Source organism: Fundulus heteroclitus, unplaced genomic scaffold (genome assembly GCF_011125445.2).
Source record: "Fundulus heteroclitus isolate FHET01 unplaced genomic scaffold, MU-UCD_Fhet_4.1 scaffold_231, whole genome shotgun sequence".
Classification (NCBI taxonomy): domain Eukaryota; kingdom Metazoa; phylum Chordata; class Actinopteri; order Cyprinodontiformes; family Fundulidae; genus Fundulus; species Fundulus heteroclitus.
The window spans coordinates 25,813-43,780 of record NW_023396643.1 but is presented as its reverse complement, the minus strand read 5'-3'; positions in this window follow the sequence as shown (position 1 = coordinate 43,780).

Genomic DNA, 17,968 nt, shown 5'->3' with positions numbered 1-17,968 from the left:
GGGTGCAGTTCTGCATGCCGCACCCACAGCATTTCCTGGCTCCTTCTCCCTCCAGTGCAGCCCTGATTACACCCTGATCAGTCACACCTGTCAGGCTGCAATCAACCACAGACTCAACTCACCTGTCTACTCTCCTTTATAAGCCTACCTCAGTTTGTTCTTCGCCGCTGGGTCGTCTTCAGTCCTCACTCACACCACGCCTGTCAAGTCCAGTACTCTGCTGGATCTCCTGCTACCCCAGTGCTTCAAGTAAGCTCTCTGACTTGCTGCTGGATGTCCTGTTTACCCAGTGCTCCAAGTAAGCTCTGTGCTGTCCTACTGGATCTCCTGCTACCCAGTTCTCCAGTTTCCTCCAGTCAGCCTGCTCCTGTACTCATCAACTCCGGTCCGGTAACTGACTCTGGTTTTCACCATCCACAACTTATCCCTTGCAATAAACTCTCTAAACCAGCTCTGTGTGGGTGTGCTCTGTCCGGGTTCATGAAGACAAATCATGACAATTTGTCCCATGAAAATAATAAAAACTGGACATTGTCTCTAATCTATGAATCCCTCCCGGGATGCCAGAAGGTTTCTGTTTGGTCACCTTACTGTAGCTGTATGTTCAACATGCTAGCTTTGGAGATGGGAAAGTTTTATGTACATAGGATTTGGGTAGATCAACTCCAACATTTGTTGGCAGTTATTTATAAGTTTAGAATTATCCATAATGATGGCTCTCTATAATACAACCTGTACTTTCCCAGAACTTAAAAGCTACATTCCTGGAATCTGGAAGGTGAACCCAATGGAATTAAAAGTTTACTTCCCAGAACTTACTTCCCTGTACTTTCCGGAGTTCACCCAGTACTATTTTTATTCACATTTTGAACTATTGCATTCAAAAAGGTTGATGGAAATGACAAAATTCTAAACAGCTTCCTCTGTTTCGCAAAAACGTTTTTGGGTTTTCTGAAAAAGAGTTAATGCACAAAACAGGAGATGGAAACATTTGCCAAATAATTTTGACGTATATTCATTAAAAATAAAATTATTTGGCAAATGTTTCCATCTCCTGTTTACCTCATATGACTTATCAGCTGTTGTCATCATCATCTTCCCAGACGTTCCCATAATATGAATAGAATTGCATTTCTTTCTCTTCGTCTCCGGACAGCAAGTAACACCAACGATACCTGCCGAAATGATAGAAAAATTGCAATTTGCCCAATGGCAGCCCATTCCTGAAAACTTTTCTCCATTTTTCTCAGATGTTTCATCCAGCCTAGCTTGCAATCTCTACTTCTTGTTTATTACAGTGTTATGACTGGTGTCGTCAACTTGTGTAAATTTGAGTGTGCAGGTGCCTGTCTCTGATTGGTTCCTAAATGACGGAGGTGACGGATATAAAAGCATCTGATGCGGACTTCTTGCATCCATCCTCAGGTCATCTCAACCGTCCACACTGTTTGTTAATCCCATGTAAAGTTCTGGAGCTTTTAGGAGTGAGCTGCCGTTTCTGTTTCCTTAGTTTTTTCATGTTTTTCTTAGTTAGGGAGGTAAGGTTTTGTCATTTGGTTTATTTTCTTTCAATTAGGTAAGTTAGTTAATATTCAGATAGTTTCCTTTTGTTTGTTGTTTTTGGCATTAGCTCTCTCTAAAGCCATATGCTCCACTTGTTGTAAAATCTCAATCAAAAGTATCTCTTTTAAAAATAAATATCATTATAAAATGTTCAACTTTGCGTGTGTTGGCAGCTTGGGATCTGAAGAGGATGGATCCTTCATGTTATGATCTGGCCACCCGTAGAAGGGTTGTAACATGAATTGGGGGCTCGTCCGGGAGCTCGTCCACACACACTGCGAGAGGTCGCGGGTTCATCTCCCGAACGAGCCCCCATTAAATGTTATGATCCAACTCGTCCGGAAGATGAATTACGACAATCCTGTGATTACGATCCAAGTTGGGGTTTTTTGTGGTTTGAGGTGGACCTGTGAAGTTTGCGCTATTGATTTAAAATGGCTCAGTTTGACATGGCTCTGTTTTTGGAAAACCCCTCTCTTGAGCAACTTACTAGTTGCCATAAAGTTGACTTAGCCCAGATTACTAGTCACCTTTCAATTTCCTACTCTAAGCAGATTGTCCAAAAGGAATTGAGGGATCTGATTGTGCATAAATTGGTTGAATTGAACCTGGTTCCTGTTTCTTCAGCTAAACCATCAACAGTTGACATGCCTCCTACAGTGTTATCTTCAGCTGGCTCCTCTGAAACGGTTGCAAAATAACCTCAGTGGAAGACACCAGAGGTTGATCCTGAGATGGTTGGTGGGATTAAGATTTCATTAAGATTGTGTGTTGGCTGCTTGGGATTTGAAGAGGATGGATCCTTCATGTTATGATCTGGCCAGCCCTAGACGGGTCGTAACAACAGCCATGCGAAACATCAACTTCTGATAAAATTACACTTTACGAAGCCTGGTAAATTCATTCCAAACCAGCACACCGCTTTGCATTTTCTAAAATAAATTCTTTAAAAGTTTGCTCGAAATGTACTAATTATTGTCCTGTAAATTTCCTGATCCTTTTCAGGAACTTATCAGGCACACAGTTCTGGGAAAGAACTTAATAACTTTGGAAAGTATCCACTAACACCCCCTTCATTCCAAGAAAGTGCATTTATTAAGCAGTGTTACCACAATGACTTAGTAAATCTCCGAGTGAGGGCGATATCTTGATTTTTACTCAAATTTTACAATGTGGGAGCAGTTCTTTATTTTGCTCAATTGCTCAGTCATCTATACATGCACCAAGTAACCACAAGGCAACCCCTGGAAGCCACCATGCAGACCATCAGGTTACATGCAAAGAAAAACACTAAATATTTTGACGGATTGCTTTAGAAAAAGTAAATGACCAAGCACCAACCACCACAAAAGCTCATAAAAGCTTTGTAGATAGGACTTCAAAGTTTCGCGAGCAGGAAGGGGGAAAAAAGCAGAGATAAGAGGGAAAATAATACAATTTGAGCTCCACCTTCAATCAGTTGTCATGGGACATATGCATTTGCTGAACAGGAGGAGGATAAGCTCCCTACCTTGATCTTTACTCTTTGGGAGCATAACAAATACCTCCTAATATGCTTGACTGAGATGGTTAAAAGGAAAGCAACCCTCCCATTGATCATGCCAGATGAATCCAGACAGTGTGGGCACGCAGAGCACGTAACAGACGCTCTTATCATTCTGTGGTTGCAGCCCGGAGTTAACTTGCAGCAGGCTATTCTGAAAGCAGTAAAGGTTTTGTGTCTCAGAGGGACTTTATTGGAAATGTGGACAGCATGATAAGACCAATGCTGTGGAATAAATTACGACCACCAACCAACATTTCGCCCAAGAAGGATAAAAATGAGCAACACGTGTATCTCGCTAACGGGATTGTGTGTCGCTTTAACAAGTTTTGCCAATTTTGATTATTCAGAGTGAATTTAACAATATATCAAAGCTTTGTGTCTGAATTAATAAAACAGGCCAGCAGAAGCTCATTGAGAAATTCACATAAAAACCTTAACAGGGAAACAAACTGTTTTCATTTTTATTGCATAATATTGTCAAACTTATCAGCATGTCTATAGACAGACTGTTCCCTTCCATCAGTTCAACCACTGTCTATACACACGTTTCCGGCAAGAGGCGAAAAATACACGCAGAAAGGCCCTATGCATGGATTTGAACTGTCAACTTGATATTGCAAATAACTGCACCAGCATTCATCCCTAAGTAAGTAAAGTATATTTATTTATCAGAATCAGAAACGAGTTTATCGCCAAGTAGGTTTGCACTTACAAGGAATTTGACTTGGTGTTGATGGTGCTGATAAAAAAATATATATATATATATATATATATATATATATATATATATATATATATATATATCACGCCTCAGAGTCCTGGAGGCGTACAGGTCCTGGAGAGATGGAAGGTTGCAGCTATTCTCCTTCTCTGTAGACCTAGATGACACGCTGCAGTCTGCCCTTGTCCTTGGCGGTGGCACCAGCGTACCAGATGGTGATGGAGGAGGTGAGGATGGACTCAATGATGGAGGAGTAGAACTGCACCATCATTGTCCTTGGCAGGTTGAAGTTCTTCAGCTGCCGCAGGAAGTACATCCTCTGCTGGGCTTTCTTGGTGAGGGAGTTGATGTTCTGCTCCCACTTTAGGTCCTGGGAGATGATAGTTCAAAGGAAGGGGAAAGACTCCACAGTGTCCATGGTGGAGTCACGGAGGTTGATGGGGGTTGCTGGGGCGGAGTTCTTCCTGAAGTCCACAACCATCTCCACTGTTTTTATAGCGTTGAGCTCCAGGTTATTCTCCCTGCACCAGGTCGCCAGATGGTCAGCCTCCCACCTGTAGGCGGACCCGTCACCATCAGAGATAAGTCCGATGAGAGTGGTGTCGTCCGCGAACTTCAGGAGCTTGACAGACTGGTGACAGGAGGTGCAGCTGTTGGTGTACAGGGAGAAGAGCAGAGGAGAAAGAACAGAGCCCTGGGGGGAACCAGTGCTGATGAGCTGAGTCCTAGACATGTTTTCCCAGCTTCATGTGCTGCTTCCTGTCAGACAGGTGCAGCTTTTAAAGACAAAGCAATCACAAAGCACTGTACAGAAAACCATATAAATGACAATTACAATGAAATAATAAAAATAAGATAAATTTACAACAAAATCACAATCCCTTAGTATAAGATAGTAACAAAAAATGATTCAGATAATGTTGGTCAAAAACTAAGCTGGAACTCCCAAACTGGCGACAGCAAAAGCTGAAGGAAGTCTCAGGAATTCCCGCATTGTAGTCTTTCTCAGGCTGAAACTCATTTACTAGTTTTACCCCTACGCCTACATCCTTCCTTGGCACATCTTTGAAAATAGAGAATAGTTAGAATATTCCCTGTAAACAGAAACTACCTTAAAGAAAGCTAATACATCATCTGTTGTTGCAGATTCCTTTTGAATATTCAAGTGTAATATTAATGTGCCCGTCTACAGATCCTGTCAGAGGTTTGCCTACACTCCGCATGGACATGACGGCGAAATTATTCGACAACATACAACTCCAGAGATTTGGGTGCACAGCACACTTTATGAAAAGAGCTGATATGGGTCAAATTGTAATACCCAGAAAATCAGAGAACCTGAAGCATTTACAAATAAACAAAACCCTGGTGCAGACAGGTAAAACCTAAGCAGGAGTCTGGGCCGGATGACAGGTGGAAAGGTTTTGGATCATACTTTATGAGGCAGGCAGAGGATAGCTGACAGTCCATTTTGTGCAATGCACGACTGGCCCTGAGCACCATAATCCCACCACCATGCTTGACCAATGTGTTCCTGGGTCTGAAAGCCTCACCATTACTCCGATCATACTTGGCTTTTCCAGGTAATTATTTTACTTGGTCAGAACCTTCTTGCTCCATGTTAATTGGAAGGACAAATTGATGTCCCATTTTCCATGCCATGGCCCTTTTGAGCCTTGGGGGCTCTTGGGTTTCTCCTACCAAGCCATCTTTTAATCTGGGGGGGGGGGGGGGGGGGGGGGGGTTAGTATCTTCTTTTTGATCTTGACAAAGACGGGACCCTTGCAGATAACTTGGACCTAATTGTTTGAAATTCTGATCTCGAAGTCTTGGACTGGCACCCACAGAATTTCTAAGACTGAACAATATCTACAGTTGCATCGTCACTGACTTCCTGAACTTTTCAATTGTTACAAATATTGGCCAATTCAATGAGTGCTGTCAAACAAATCCTTCATCGGCTGGCAAAGAGAAACATTCAGCTGCAGAGTATACGTATCCTAAATTGGAAGTTAAAAAGCTGCATCCTTGTGAAGTTAGATAAACGTTTGGAACCATAAGGAGAGTTGTAAAAGGATTGTGGTTATATTTTAAATTGGGGATACCTCCAGAAGCTGTCATTTGGGTTAATTTGTGGTTTAAAGATGACTCTCACTAATATTTTACAATATGTATTTTCAAACAAAGCCCAATCAAGGTTAATTCCTAATCAAGACCCCAAAGAAACAACAAGCAGCTTGTCACCAATACTTGTACGTTTTGTTTTCCTGTGAAATATATATTCATTGTTGAAGTAAATAATAGCCTGCTTACATTTCTAGGGTCCTCAACTCTGCTGATTGTAGTATTTCGAGGATTTCTTGGCTGCCTCCCTTTGTCTTGTTATATATTAGGGCACCGTACGTTCCACTTACCAACAGGCAGGTCAGGCAACACCTGCATCAGAGTCATTCATCTCGCAACTCGGAAACTGTTGTCACATGACACATAGAGTCGGGGAGGGTCTGGAAAAATAGGGGTTTAACCTATGTGGGGATGTACCTGATGTAAACTCGAATGCAGATACCTGTTTCATGGTCCACATAGAAATATTCTAAACAGTATTTTAAAGATTCATTATAAATAATAATAAGTATAAATGTAATAATTATAATGAAGTGTATTGAAAAATACATGAAAAAAATATAAGTAAAATCCAGTGTTGTGCATAAACCCCTTGCACTCTCACAGTGGATATCTTTTTCCAAAGGGGGACAATAAATTGCCCAGATTTAACCGCTACTAGTCACGTCCCTGAAAACTACAGAGCACAATATTTGCTGTGTAGATCTGCACTACTGATATTCTAGAGGGGCCAGCCTTCCATAATTACACTAACAAAGCATTAAGGACTCATCCAGCAGTTCAAAAGAGGACCGAGAACATTTAAAGCTCTCTGGGCTTGACTTGTCTTAGTAAAGGTGAGTGGTAATGATTAAACAATAATCAGAATCAGCTGGATTTGGCAATGACTGTGTGCACAGTCAAGGGGTTTGACTTTGTTTACAATGGTCCCAACGTACCAACGTTTGGTACAAAACAGAAAATCTAACATTTTGAAGATATGCGTGCCAATATATTTGGCATAAAACTAACAGCATGTCAGAAAAAGAGCGTAATATCAACAGTCCAACATGGTGGTGGTAGTGTGATGATCTGGAGTACCTTTGGTGCCTTGGGACATCTGAACTAAGAGATTTGCTGGTTCTGCTCTTAATCATCTTAGGTTCAAAGACACTTGAACTGTGCATCTGGACAATGATGGATAAAAAGATATCTGTATTTTAAAAAAGAAATCAAGACATTGGCGTGGGTGGTCAAAACCTAAACTTAAATGTGATTGAAATGCTGTAGGATTCCCTTAACCCCCTATGTGAGAAGCCTCAAATGTGGCTGAGTTAAAACAATTCTGCAAAGAAGATTGAGCTAAAAACCTGTGCTGTTTGAAGCACAGAGCACTCACTTGTTGCAGAAATACACATGTGGCATTTTTGGAAAAAGAAAAACAGACAGTTGTGCATGGCATATTTGCAAGTTTCACTCATTGTTCAGACTGAGACATTTTTGAAACCAGGCAGTGAGAGGAACACAACATTTTTTACAGTTTTTTGCTAAAACGTATAACATCATACAGGTGCAGCCAAGTGAAAATGTTTGCATCTGTGGGAGCAAAGCCATCATTAATTAAACCACTAGAAAAATATAGGATAACATCGTTAGAACTGTAATAATATATTAAAACGTGTTTGGCACAAGTAGAAGGATTTCATTCTTTTCTGCTTTTAATACAGCCAATTATATTCCATTATACATTTCCTTCTACATTTTTGACATTGTGACACCATGACAACCCTGTTATTATAATATGACAACTTCATGCTGGTCCATGCCTATAGGCCGATGCCATAACCAGTCAATTAAAATGGCCCCATTTAGCCTCTGGTGTTCAGCAGACTTACATACTTTTTGTGCTCTCCTGCCTGCTCTCTGCAGAGGTTTACCCACTGCTCTCAGAAAGGGAATGGCAGAACTACCTATGCGGCTGAGGGCCGTATCTCCACATTTAAAGGGCAGACGGACACAAAGCCTTGTGACATCAAACGTAAACCTGACAAAGACCTGGGCAAGATGAAGTGCTCAGAGCCATAAACAGATGGTAAACCCTGGATGCAGAGGTGGCTGTCTCCGTGTCTCTGCTCTTGTTCTTTGGCAGGGGTTCAGCAGTTTTGTTGAGCAGAGGGAGGAAGTATGGAAGCTGTCAGGTGCCATATGATGCTGCCTCTGCAGTTTACACACAGAGCGTGACTCGGAGATTGATGACAAGGTTACAGGAACATAAAAGAGCTCTAGCAGAAGAAGCATAGGGTTGAAGGAGGAGACACAAATCAGAGTGTTCATGTGTTCTCGCGCTACACATTTCATTTCATACCTGTGTTTTAGTCAGGTAATTTGTATTGCGAATAGGCATCTGAGTAAAGTATAATCATAGTGTTAATTTGTTTCAGTCGAGGGGGAAGAAGCTTAGATATCACATAGATTAAGCCCGCAGTAATACATTTCAAGCTTTTGTTTCTGTCAATGTTGATGACCATAGATTACAGCTAATTAAAACCCCAAATTCAGCTTCTCTGAAAATTTAAAGTCAAGTGAAAAAATAAATACTTTTGATAAAGAAATGTCAGTCTGTTGAAAGAAACATACATTGACTCTACATTATATGTATTCAGTACTTAGCCAAGGCTCTTTCTGACATAATTCATTTCATCCATGACGCGTGGAGGCAATCAGCCTGTGGTCCTGCTGAGGCATTGAGGAAGCCCAGGTTGCTTTGTTAGCAGCCTTCAGGTCATCTGTATTGTTGGTTCTGGTGGCTCTCGTCTTCCTTTTGACTGCCTCCACAGATTCTTTTTAGGGCTCAGGTTAGGCGAGTTGGGTGGCCAATGAAGAACCGGGACATTGAACCATGCTTTTGGTACCTTTGGTAGTGTGGGCATCTTGTTTTGTCTCTTCTGTGTGTGGTGGCTTTTGAAGCATCAGCTCCATCTTTAGTCCAAGCTTTGTGAATCTCCTCAGACTCTTACAATCCCTCTTACAACTACTGTTACCATTGTTTCTTGTGCACCTTTTTCCATCACAATTTTTCCTTTCACTCAATTTTTCTTTGATAGGCTTCAATAGAAGACTGTTTTAACAGCCAGCTTCTTTAGCTTTGATCGTGTGGCTTGCTCACCTTTAGAAGGTTGCCAATGGTTTTTATGTCCTAAATAACAAAACAAAAGACATTTTTTTAAGTTTAGGTAGATTTCGTTGATATTTGGCAGAAAGGCTTTTTAAATTGCATGTCTTGGGTCAAACATTTGGGGTATTTAATGACAATTAAAGTTCCAGCTAGTTGGACTTTTAGCCTCTTTCTGCTGACAGAACCAAGTCAGATGTGTGGGTCACCTTGCCTTCCCACACTTACACAGCTCTGCCCCTAAATTATCTCTGGCACTGGCACCAGGGCTTTGTGATGGCAAACCCAAAACACTGACTTTGTTCTAAGACCTATTTGTGCAACGCATTAAACTTCTGGCTCATGTTTTGAGATGTTGCTTGGATAATTTTACATGGTGCTCCTCTCTCATGTTGTCATCTATTTTTTAAAACGCACCAGTCCCTCCTGCAGCTAAAAAAACGTTTCCCAGTTCACAGCTGGGATGGTGTTCTGATGCTTCTCAGCTTCCCCTTTCTTTCCTCCAATTAGCAATATGATCATCATAGCCAAACACTTCAGTTTTAGTTAGGACGGACAACAGGACCTGTCTCCAAAACAATTATGTTTTGGGGTTGTTGTTATTATTTATTTATTTTTGTCTCAGAGCTCACTGGCAAAGTGTTATCTGGGTTTTCTTTTGCAGCAATGGCTTCTTCCTCACTGAGTGGCCTTCCAACCTGTGCTGGAATTGGACTTGTTTCACTGTAGATTATGACAAAGTTGCTAGCTTCTGGCATCTTCAATGCATTGATCTGCCCAAAACACGTTCGTCTCTGGGACACAGAACCCATTTCCTGCCAGATCAGTAGAATGGCTTGACATTGGTCAGGTTTTATACTTGGATATAATTGTTTGCAGAAAAGGTATCGTGCCTATTTTTTTTTATACAGTGTATCTAGTTTCAGCTCAATATAACATGTAACCATCACTTTTTTTCAATTTAATAAGTGGAGAAGAAATTATAAGATATTCTTATTTATTGAGATATACCTGTTTGCAGTTAAGGTCAGCAATGTTTCCACTTAATGACAGACGTAGATTTGAATGTCCTTTCTGTGTTTGTATGACAGCATGCACGCTCGTGTGTTAGGATGAGTGGGTGGACTGACGCTGCTGCTGCTGCCTAAAAGCTCTGGTTGCATCTGGTTCTAAGCATAAGTCAGAGAACAGTCACCGATTGGTTTTGCAATGCTCCTGACCTACATCGGCTGCTCGGCGCTGTTTGAGGACGGCACATGAAGTTGTACACACCATATCCTTCTGGAAAATGTCTGCGGTCAAGATTTTGTTTACATGCCTTCCCCGAGTGTGTTAAAACACACACACACACACACACACACACACACACACACACACACACACATAAGCTCAGGGAATAAAATTCAACAGTTTAGTAATGGTAGTAGTTTCACAGGAATGCTGCTGTCACATTACAGGAAGGATTTGATTTATCTTAAGCTTCTCTCAGCAGGCTGCTTCCTGCTAGGTGGTTAACAGTAAAGCTATAATCTCCCCACACATTCTGTCTCTCACTCACACACACACACACACACACACACGCACACACACACACACACACACACACACACACGCACACACACACACGCGCACAGAGATAAACAAAGCGAAATATGAGCAATGAAATATTGTGACTCATCATACAACCTTTACAGTGAAAAAAAAAACATCTTATCAACAAACTTACATTATGGGCAAATATATCCACACAAAGACAAACTTCTGCACTCACACATTTTCACACTGTGTGCTATTTGCAGCAGTAATTAGAGGTGTGACAGCCAGACAGGTGGAGGTGACGATAATGGGCCTCAGCTATTTCTGTTCCCTGCTCACTTCGTCTTTATGGCTGTGACATTCTTCCCTGTCTTGTGCTGCTCTCACATTTTTTCAACTTTCTCAGAACAGAGCTCTGGTTGTAAGAAGGAAGTCAATGCACTCTCACAGTTCATGGTGTTTCATTTTTTTTCCTTCACACATGCTTCTGTTTGTTCCCTCGTTTTCCCACACCCTGAGTCTGATTTAATTACCGAAGCAGCTACTTTGTTCAGGTTTCATTGAAATGACATCAGTGTTTTCTGCTTGTTTTTCAATAATTTTCACATCTTTTAAAGGGGCTAAAAAGCTCCTTCACACCTAATTTAATATGTGGCACTAACATCAATTAAAAATTGGACAAAAATAAAAGTTATCGGTTGAAGAAAACTTGTTTAAAAATAGAACAAATTAGCTCCATTGTCTTTCATTTGCTCAGATGTTAGCACAAATAGTTTTGAACATGAAGTTTGTAGCTTTGTGAGTTCCAGTGTGCACTGGGGTTGGGATAATCAACATATATTACATGATTTTCTTTTAGTGTTTTAGTTTAAAATCCTTAGCTGGGACCTGTTGTCATATACTCGCAAATTAGTGCATTTGGGCAACGCTACCATATTTTGATTCATGTTGTGGCCAGCAAACGCTACAATTTTTAGAAGAGTAGATGAGTCTATATCTATTTGTAAAATATAACACATTTCATTTTTAACTATTTTGTTTTCCTCTACACCACAATAGGTAGCTGAGGAGTATTTAGGCTGCTCGTTCAAGGACACATATCTCATAATTCTGCCAGTGGGTGAAAACCAGCCCAGTGTCATATTGTATTATCCCAATGCATCGCTCTTGACCTTCACTGAGACATTCATCTAAAGCAGACCTGGACATTTTATGGCCCGCAGGCCACTTTCCACCCGCTGACTACCTTAGTCTGGCCAAGTAGTGAGTTTGTAGAAAACGTCTAAATCCTACATATAACCCATATGAAATGATAGAGGACCAACCAGTCGAAATACTTAGGCCTGATTTTCAAAGAGTCCAAATAATGACCGCTAAATTGCGTTGAACTGTGAAAGCAAAAAGTGGGCGTGTTGCACCTGATCATCAAGGATTGCATCCCTTGTAGATAAGAAATACAACACAGGCCTGGTCCGCCCCATTTAAATGAGTAAACTGCGTCTACTGCTGGCAGTTTGGAAGCTGCTGTCAAAAAGAGAGAGGAAGCTCAAATCCTTAGCATAATCACTCCAGACACCCAGTATACACAAAACCGTTTTTAATGATGTTAAACGCTGTCTTAGCGACAATAATAAGTATTCTTTAAAATAAAGAAAAAGTTTTTTTCTCAGCACATGTTCAGCAAAACAGAAGAAAAAAAAGCTTTTATTTTATGTCTCACTTTAATAAAATCTGATAAATCAGATGTACCCCTGTTTATCATCCTTATTCTACCGATTTGTGTACGTCAAATGCGACAGCTGAGCAGAGCATCTCCAGCCCTTTTGACTGAAACTTCCCACCAGTCATTGGCAGTAATAATGACAATAACTATTAAAAGAAAACTATAACACACAGAGGGCTTTCCACGGTTTACCCTGCCTATCCTCCATTGACCGCTGGAGATGGGCACCAACTTCCCCGCGACCTGCATGGGTAAATGGGTAGAGAAAATGGATGGATGGAAGTTACAGAGACCATATTGGAATAATAAGGGAGGGAGTTATAGATAACTTGTGGACCCGCTGCTCTACAATGACCACACCTCCCAGAATAACACACACACACACAAGCGTGCAGTCAGACCTGCACAGCGCCCTCCCCTCCTCCTTCCCCTTCCCTCCTCTCAGCAACTCAGCCCAGCATGGAGAAATAGTTTTCTTTCCAGGATTTAACATCTTTACAGCCTTCAGGCTGTTCTTAGGAGGTAGTTAATATTCAGCTTTGTTTGTTTACAAGCATGCCACAATGGGTAGGATCAGGTTTGGTATTTTTAGCCTTGGTGCATAGAAATTAATACCGTGTCTCTCCCCTGCCCCGAGTCCTGCGTGCCAGGGGTCCTGTGGATGCTGTGTCTTTTCCACACTAAATTTATTCTGCTGTTATTCTAACAGCACAAGTATGTTAACTTGCAGAGGGACCTGTCCTTCTTTTGTCATTATATCAGTGCTTCCTTTCTGGCCACAAGGACCACAGGTATTGAATGCGTGCAACTTTGTACCTGACTCTCAGAGATACAGAACACTGCTCTCATTGTATACTTTAACATGGCTGTGAGGTGCAAGAAGCAAACTGCCTACAACGTTATAAGAAGAGGAAGATTTCAGTAGAAATAAATAAGACCAGAGTGGATTTGGGAGTTTTTTTTCTTGCGGTCCCCCTGAGGAGCAGAAGAGCATGTAAAATGGTCTTGCACCGTTATTTAAAAAGAGACTTACGTTTCTTACTTGCTTTTCCGGAAAAAAAAATCACAGACTCTACCTTCACTACATGCATGCTTGGTAAGTGGGGAATGCTGCAAAGTCAACAGCACAATCCAAGCTATTGTCCATTGTCTCAACACGCGCGTCCAGAAGGGGAGTAAATTCTGCCCGTCAATGACTCTGCTGAGCTTCCTTAAATATAAAACATTTTAACCAGTTTCATTGTATAATTCAATAAAGGCACTTTGTACAGTCCCTTGAGGTGACATGTTATAAATTGCCACAGTATAAATAAACCTGAATAAATATGTCACTATTTACAAAAATAAAAATGTTTCGACAATATACTGCAATAACGCATAGATTGTAAAAAGCAAAGTTGTTTTTGCAAATTTGAGATTGTTAATTACAAAGTGTTCTCAAATACCAAATCTACAAAGACCTAAATTGATGATTATAGCTAGAACAGTGTAATTAATATTAGTATTATTCCTTCTTGTATTATTCTTGAGGTGGACTTCTGCAGGGACTTAGATGGCGACATGGCAAGCGATTCCACCTGGTCTTAGGATTCCCTTCATTCTCACGCTGTGAGTTCTGCTGCACCCTGCCATGTGCTTGACCTGTGTCGCCCACACCTTCACACACTGATGGTTATACCTAAGACCACTGACTGACATTTTTCCTCAATCTTATGTTTTACGCCCCACTATTTTTATGAAAAATAATAGCCCGTCCCTGATCTAAAGGGGATATTATTTAAACGCACAAATTGCTGCTTTTAACTGAATCAGGGTTCCAGGGATCAGTTCCAGCAGACAATGGTAAGAGGTAGAGTAAGATCTGGAAAGGTTCCCACTGTGTTAGAGAGCAAACTCAGAGAAATCAACAATCCTCATGTATACTGTTGATACACAATAACCATTAATGATTTGTGAAAAAAGATAACGGCCTGTCATCATAACATGCAAACCGTGGTCTTCAAGGTCACATAACAAAGTCCCTTGTTAACCATTCTTGCTGTGAGCTTAAAGTCTGTCCTGTTGTGCCTCAGTTCTATCCAGCAGTTAAGCAGTTAATATATGAAACAAGCCCCTTTTGTCTCCCTGCTTCTCTGCATGTAGATGCATATGGCACATTTCCTCATTTCGTGTCTGTATCTGACAGGCTGCCACACTGATTTTTTTCTCAGATGCAGCTGGGGCTGAAATCTAACACTTCATTCTATGAACACGTGAGCCGTCGTCAAACAGTATGTCCATGTCATCGCAGCAGGTTTTCCTCCCATAGATTCAGTTTTAGCATGTCATCTGTCCTCAGAAGTAAGTCCGCTTTGACCTTGCGGATCTTATAAAGTACCCGTGTTGCACGGCTCTCTGCACCGCTGGTCTTTTTGCTCTCCTCCCTTCGGCCTTTTATTTCTCCACCATTAATTTTTCCCACCTCATTGTCTGCGTCTTTTTTCTTCGAAGCAGATATTTTTACCCTGAATTAATTTCAGGCTCATCATAGACTACAGAGGTTTGAGATGTACCCTAAAATGACCTAGATTTTCAAACAATTTTGTTATTTAACACTGAACAACAGTCCGGTCTTAAAGCTTCGTGACTCTTACCGTGGTAAAAAAGAACGAGCCTCGGTTGCATTGATTGAGTGTAACCATGAATTTAGGAGTTAATGTGAATCAAGTACTAAGAGCTATGTCCAAAATTGAGCTTGTTCCCAGTGCAAAAGAGGATTGCTCAAGTGCTGCTCCTTGTTATGATCATGTTTGTGGTGTCTCTGGCAAGATCTTAAGACATATACATGGCCAGGCTGTGTCTGGCTTGGGAACCTCAGGATTTCGTCTTTGCTTTTTGCAGATTATGTGGTAATGAATCCATAACCTACGCCCTGCACTGGTGTGGTTCAAAGCTGAGGTTTGAAGCTGCTGGGATGAGAGTCAGCTCCTCCAAATCTGAAGCCATGGTTCTCAACTGGAAAAAAGGTGGGCCGGGATGAAGATCAGTGTCTGCCTTGAGTGAAAGATTTTAGGTATCTAAGCATTTTGTTCACAAGCTGGTTATTTCATCTTGGAGGAGACCTTGTAGTAAGCCTCTTTTGTGCTGCATACAAAGGATATAGGTGGTTCTGATCCGAATTACTTCTGTTTGTCCCCCTTTAGATGTTTTCTGGGCACATGGCACTGGGACGACAGCCCTGGGTAGATGTAAAACCAACAGGGGGAACTTGCATATTGTTTCTGGCCTCTGAATCCCTTTGGATCTGCAGATTGAATGATATCTGGCTTTTTGTCTTGGATCCCACATAAGTCAAGTCAAATATACTTGTATAGCACATTTCAGCAGCAAGGTGGTTCAAAGTGCTTTACATCATGAAAACATAAAAACATCATAAACGTATCGAAACAGTCACTGGTTGTGAGACCAGTAACCAAAATTAACTTGTATCAAGTGAAAACATCAATATACATCAAATAAGCCGACCAATTGTCCTGTTATTATGAGCCATAAGCAACTCGAAACAGGTGGGTTTTCAGCCTTTATTTAAAATAACTCAGTGTTTCGGCTGATTTGCAGTTTTCTGGACGTTTGTTACAGATTTGTGCAGCAGAAGAGGTGAAAGAAAGAAGAAATAAAAGGAAGAGAATGATAAAACTTCCTCTGTCTGCTCCATCACCTGAAAAGAGACACAAAAAGAACAGCACAACCAACAGACATAAAGCAACAGATACAATCGTGTAACACCTTGATACCATTGCTAATTCATATGTATTATTATTTAAGCTGACATGTGTAATGTGATACCTAAAAAAAAAAGTAAAAGAAAGTAAATAAATTATAGCCTTTCTGTATATAAGTGAACATTTAATACCTGGGACCCAGCACCTGTGGGAGATTGTGAGAGTGCACTAATTTAGGTGAAAATTATCCAGAAGGAAATGGCTTGATAGTGATTGTGGAGAACCGAAGACCCACCTTCCCCGAGCACAGAGGCAGGGGTCAGGGAACCCATAACCCCGGACTCCCAAAGGGGCCCCTAAAGCAGTGCGCCCGAGAGGGGCCTTCACAGGAAATCTACAGCCCCCCCCCTGAGGAAAGAGGAGAGATGTGTTACAGATTTGTGCAGCATAGAAGTTAAATGCTGCTTCTCCATGTTTGGTTCGGGTTCTGCAGATGGATGTAAGTTTTGTGTGCTTACATCTTGCATCAAGGGTCAAAGGGTAAACTGTGGTGTGACATCGGCTATTTTCACACTGCAGGTCTTGATGCTCAATTCCGATATTTTTTCTGACATCGGATTTTTATTTGAGGCGGCCGTTCATACTACTATTAAATGCGACCATCATCACACTGCTGTCTAAATGGTTCAAGACCGCAAAGCGACAGGTGGTCGTGTTTGAGGGCTTGTCTGTAATGGATGTCTCTTTCATGTTTCCAGGGAGGAGCATGCAGTGAAGTGGTCAGCATCACAGGCTGGACAGGCATGTGAGCGGGTGATAAATTGCTCAGTGAGGAAATGATTGTTCTCAGGCAGTTGTTTGCAGGAGCAGACAGAGTGACTAATAACGAGAATCACACAAGGGTTATCCTCTTGGTTCCATGGAGCTAGGAACTCCAATTTGAGTTCCTGGGCAGGATCCTGGTGAAGGAGAAGAGATTTGGGTAAGAAAAAGCATAACAACAGCAAGTAACCGTTTGAGAAGGCAGGTCAGATTGCTATGCTGTAAGAACTAACAACCTGGAATCTTTCCCTTGTTTTCCTGCTCCTTTTAAGCTCCTCCTGATTAGTCTTCATGATCGACAGCTGCAGGACCACACCTGCTCGTCACAGGCTGCAGAGAGGCGGGGAGAGAGAGACACAGACACAAACACTCACCAACCTAAACACAGCTCTGTGAATATGACAGCTTGTTACATACTGTAACCCCAGATTCTAGTAGTATAGGCACGGCCCTTAAAGGTCCGGGCCTCACTGATTCCCTAATGGCTGAAGAAAGAAGCTATATGGGAGCCAATTGTCCACTCTTAGCCTGATTTCTAGTCAATGTGACCGGGGTGGGGCGGCCCACTCACCAGGTGGGTGTGGACTGAATTTTTTTCACTGCTTAGCTGCAAACGAGGGATAAACATTGTGAGGAAGATACATAAACACAGACTGTGAATGGAACTTTTTAAATAAGGCAGGGCAAGGGATGAGGGGTCTAGGCTAAAATCCCCAATGTTTCAAGACCATAAAAATGCCCCTGCTAAAAACCCCAATGTTTCAAGACCATAAAAATGCTCCTGCTGAGATGCTCAGCAACAGAAATGCCACAGGGGGCCTGGGACATGGTCAGCAAAAAAAGTTAGAATGGAAATGGTTTGAGCAGATATAAGTAAGACCTGTGATGAAGGGAAACAAAGAAGCTGGATGCAGCAGGACATGGCATGTAGAGTGCAGCAGGATGCCTTGTAGCTTTAATAGACCAGCTAAATTGATAATATATGCTTTGATGTATTCTGCATAGTATGTGGAGGAAGATGACTGTCTGAATCTTTCCATGAATAAACTAAAACAGAAAAAAAAAACACAGTTAACGTCAT